We start from the raw sequence: 5,293 nt of genomic DNA on the forward strand, positions 1-5,293 counted from the left end.
TGAAATGTCTTATAACGAGAAAGATAAAAAACCGACTGAAGTGTCCAAATTTTTGAAATATACGAAAGGATTTACTCAAATGCATGGATTGCTTACAAATTTTTGTTAGCTATAGATGTTATTGTCGCATTTGTAGAAAGTCGTTTTTCTAAGTTGAAGTTGATTAAATCTTATGATCGATTTACTATGCTACAAGAAAGTTTAATAATTTAAATATTTTGTTAATTGAGGAAGAACTTATTGAAAATTTGATTTCAACAATCGTCAATGTTTTGCAAAAAGAAATCTAAGCAGAAAAACATTCAAGCAATTGTAATTATTGGTAGTTCAACAAAAAAAAAATTTGTCATTATTGGTACCATTTTGTTGTATATATAACGAAAATTTTGTCGTATTAATTTAGTTTCAGCCTCTCTGTCTTTATCCCTCTTCTTTTCTCCTTTAGCAATATAACACTTCTGTAGGTAGATGAAACTTGTCCTTCTTATGAATGTAGTAGTAGTAGTAGTAGTAGTAGTAGTAGCACCATGGTCCGTCCATTTTCTTCCTCAAAGAAGATGGGAAGCATCGCACCTCTTCACCATGGTCCGTCCATTTTCTTCCTCAAAGAAGATGGGAAGCATCGCACCTCTTCTCAAGACTCACATCCTCCGCTTCCCATTTTGCTTATTATCACACCCATAATTTGAATTTTAGAACGAAGACAAGAGACGAAGTTATATAAGCGATGGCCAACTTCACGACCCTTTTCAAAGCAATTTATCATGCGTATCATTTCTTCTCGGATAACAACATAGTCAGCGTCGGCCTCATCATTGTCATCAGCTAACTCGTTTTCGTCAAGGACATCTGGTAGTGTACTAAGCAAACTATATATGTAAATATCAGTTGATCTATTACTTGGGTAATCCAGTAGCTTTTTAGTTTTTTTCTCAATCTGTTGAACAATAATAATAAATCTTAAAATTAAGATCCAAATCAAATAATATAGAAATAATAATCTAGTAGTATATGTATGGGGTAGAGAGAGTCTTAGAGAGTTGTTTACTACCTACCTTGTATAATTCCAAGAGACGAATACGAAACTCAGTCCCCATACATTTCCGACGATGACACGACATGAAAGCCTTGTTTATAATCAATCATGCATCCAGATCCATTCCCTTAACAACAACTACTACTACTACACATATAATTAATTATTATCTAACTAGAACAAAATTGAAACCCCTCCTAGTTCAACTTGTAAACAGAAATACTATTATTAAGAGAAAAAAGAATTGGGGGGAAAACACAAAAATCATCATGAATAATTCATCATCATCAGATGCATAATAGAATTCAAATCTAAATTTATGAAATTAAAACCCTAATTCATCGTCATCAGAAGCAGCAGCAGATTTATATCATCATCAGAAGCATGATATTCTAAAATAAAAAATAAAAATAAACTGGATTTGTGAACGAAGTAGTAGTAGAGATGTATAAATACCTAATAGACTTCAATCTTTCAGCAATTGGTACTGATTCATCATTGTCGTACATGTTTTCTTCTAGTTTTTGCCTTTTAGGCTCAGATGCGCTTACCACCTCCATCGTATTCTCTCTCTCTTTCTTTCTTTCCTTCTTTCTTCTAGGGTTCGAGAAAGAGGTAGTATTGCATTTTATATATGGGTAACTCATTCAACCCCGTGGGCCTCGGATTCCTAGCCCATTAACTTTACTTGATGGGCCTATCTGTCTTAACCAACTTGGGCCCAGCCCAGTATACACCTCTTTCATTTGTTTCCACCCATCACAAAAAAGTTATGCATTGCCAGGCCAAGATCCTGTCACTATTGGTTCTTCTTCCGAACCTCAAATTTTGTTTCATACTCTCCTATAATGATCACAAAAGCACATAATTTTCTATTGCATCTTCACGATGTATTAATGTCTTGTAACGACTAATGTAGATTAGAGTCGAATTTAAAAAAAAAAAAAACTAGTCAATCATTAGAAAATTGGTACTATATCTATTTACATGCAAATATGCAATTCAAAAAAATTTTGTTTGATACTCTCCTATTAGTACTTTTCTTTCGTTGAGAGTAGAAAATTGGTTACTTGGGCGATGAAAGTGATGCAGTAAGAATAGGTCATGAGAAATGTTATATACACTCACCATTTCTACTTGTCACACTCACATCTCCTTTCACTTCAACAAAAAATGCTTTAGACGTAAGTTATATAACAAAAATAATGAGTGCATTTAAAAATTCCTATGTCATTGTTTATTATAAGTTGGGCTTAAATTTTGGGTTGGGTTTGAGATGGGAGCATTAGGTTAAAGCCTAATGGAAAGGGGCCAATGGAGAATTTAAAGGGTAGGTGGGAGAATGGGACAACAATGTGTTAGGTGCAGTTGTTGAATGGTTAAGGGTCAGGGGGCCATGGCCCATCCTGACCCACACATGTTTATTTCCCTCCTCCACTACAAAAAATAGGCTTATTAGGGACACACGTTTTTCTCGTTGGTCCCTGATAACTAACAATAGGGACTTTTTATGATGGTTAGTCCCCAATATTAGACTATTGACGGAAAAAATGGATCAACAATTTTACGGACGCGGGAATTTGTGGCGCAAAAATTTTACGCCAAAATTCTTTCCAAAAATTACATTTTTGTCCCACAATTCCCCCCACGTCTTAACCCTAACAGTTAGAGAGAGGATAGTAGTATAGCGCGAGAGAGAAAGCAGAGATAGAGAGGCGCGAGAGAGAAAGCAGAGAGAGAGGGAAATCGAGTCGCCGGGTGAAAGATAGAGAGTTGAACAGAGGAGGAAGTCGGCAGGAACGAAGCCTTCTTATGCTCAAACAATTTTCCTCATATTGGTAAAAGGTTAGCTTGTCTCTCTCTCTACCTTTTTTTTCGATTTCCTTGAGAGGGATTTCAAAAACGTTGATGAACTTTATATTGGGTATTGAAATTGATGAATTTTTATGATGTGGGTTTTGATAAATTTTGACAAATAATTATTTGAAAACCTTCTCTTTAGGGTTTTCAATTTTGACAAATATTAGGGTTCTGTGGTGGCTAAGTGGGTTTTCATGGAGGTTGATGTTTAAAATGCCAGAAAGTTACACGTTTTCATTTTTCTTTGTACTTTTGGTGATAGTGATTCTTCCTTTATTTGGTAATGTCAGTTGAGATCATTTGTGGGTATATCTTCTTTGTTGATTTTGTGAGTTAGAAAGTAAGATTCCATACTATTTGAGTTACCAGTGGCGTGGCTGAGATTTCGGGGGCCCGGTGCGAAATTGTGATCGGGGCCCTTTATATCGCGATATGAAAATAAAATAAAATCATACACCCTAAATAATTATCGAAACTAAATTTGTTGTAATTATTGTAAGTATTCAAAATAAATTTGTTGGAAATTTTTTTAAGTATTAAATCTCAAGAGTTTACAATTTCATTAAAATTGTTGTAATGATCGGAAAATAATAGTATTCATACAACAAACTAAGTTGACTATTTTTGCTTAAATATCAATACAAAAACAAAATGATTTTTTTTTTCAATTTGATAGAGAAAAATACCTAAACCCTATGGAGAAAAAGAAAAATTGAAACATCAAATATTTAGTTTTGATATTTTCGTTTGGGTTCGTCATTTGTGGGGGCTACAAAATAATATATTTGAGTCTTTAAACAATAGAGCCCAAGTCAGTCTTTATGGCCCCATAAAACAAAAAACGAAACTGAACGTCCTACAGGGAAATCGAACCCGCGACCTTCATGTAAGTAGTCAAGGACCAAACCAGCCGGCCTAACTTGATTGTTGTTTTGAAGTTGCTTTCTCACTCTATATACACTTTCTCACTGTATATATACTTTTATATAAAACAAATTCAGAAAAAGGGGCCCTAAGGGGAGGGGGCCCGGTGCGATCGCACCGCTCGCACCCCCTCACCCAGGCCCCTGTGAGTTACCCATGAACAGAAAGTTGTTTTCTGAAATGTGTTTTCATTTTCTTCTATTTTTGTTGCAGGAATGAAGCTCTGTATGAATGAATCTGTACAATAAGGTGGGATTTGTACTTTCATTTCTCCATTTTGACAAATATTAGGGTTTCCTAAGATGGGTTTCAGAGAACATTGATGAACTTTATATATTTCTTCTTCAACCTTTGTTCGATTAGTCTATAAATGGATTAGTTTTGCACTCTCGGTGGAAGACGACGAGCCAGTCACCTTCAAACAAGTTATTACCGTGGAGGAAAGAGAGAGTTGGTTGGTTGCTATGCAAGAAGAGATGAAGTCTCTTCACAAGAACAAGACATGGGAGGTTGTCCCGTTGCCCGAAGGTAAGTTTGTTATTGGTTGTAAATGGGTGTACAAGAAGAAAAAGGATTCTTCCGAGATCAAGGGTACAAGGTATAAGGCAAGACTAGTGGCCAAGGGTTATGCACAGAAAGAAGGGGTCACCTACAATGAGATTTTCTCCCCGATCGTGAAACATACTTCTATTCGGGTGCTATTGAGTATGTTGCTCACAGTGATCTTGAGCTGGAACAACTCGATGTTAAAATCACTTTCTTGCACGGTGATTTGGAAGAAGAAATTTATATGGCTCAACCTGAGAATTACAAGGTTGAGGATAAGGAAACTCAAGTATGTCGTTTAAGGAAGTCTCTTTACGGATTAAAACAATCCCCTCGCTAAAGGTACAAACGATTTGATTTTTTCATGCTAAAGCATGGTTTTCGCATAAGTGACTATGATTGTTGTGTATACATCAAAAAGCTTCGCGAAGGTGACTTTATTTATCTTATGAGGATGACATGCTTATTGCTTCTCAAGAATGGTGGAGATAGATAAGTTAAAATCTCAACTCAGTCAAGAGTTTGAGATGAAAGATATGGGCGCTGCAAAGAAGATACTGGGAATGGAGATTAAGAGAGAGCGGTCAAGTAAGAAACTGTACTTGAGTCAGAAAGGTTACATCGAACGAGTAGTTTCTCGATTTGGGATGCAGAATGCGAAGGCGGTGTCAACACCTTTGGCACTACACTTCAGGCTCTCGGGAAGACAATCTCCTACTACTACGGTGGAGAAGGATCGTATGGATTATGTACCGTATGCTAGTGCAGTTGGCAGTTTGATGTACGCTATGGTATGTACTCTTCCGGATATGTCACAAGCGGTCAGTGTGGTTAGTAGGTTTATGGCAAACCCGGGGAAGGCACATTGGGAAGCTGTGAAGTGGGTCTTGAGATACTTGAAGGGTACCGTTGATACGGGTTTGTGCT

The 5,293-nt window shown here is 36.4% G+C and overlaps 1 long non-coding RNA gene across 1 annotated transcript; it reads right to left on the reverse strand.

Moving 5' to 3' along the window:
* Nucleotides 1-200: 200 nt before the first annotated feature.
* Nucleotides 201-1,642, reverse strand: LOC147563874 (uncharacterized). Its single transcript, XR_015225551.1, has 3 exons — nt 1,369-1,642; nt 1,056-1,174; nt 201-937 (listed from the first exon to the last, which is right to left on the reverse strand). It is a non-coding gene; the product is annotated as an uncharacterized LOC147563874 (long non-coding RNA).
* Between the last annotated feature and the right edge of the window lie 3,651 nt (nt 1,643-5,293).

Source organism: Eschscholzia californica, unplaced genomic scaffold (assembly GCF_041429995.1).
Source record: "Eschscholzia californica isolate CP2 unplaced genomic scaffold, dmEscCali1.0.p SCAF_1, whole genome shotgun sequence".
NCBI classification, from domain to species: domain Eukaryota; kingdom Viridiplantae; phylum Streptophyta; class Magnoliopsida; order Ranunculales; family Papaveraceae; genus Eschscholzia; species Eschscholzia californica.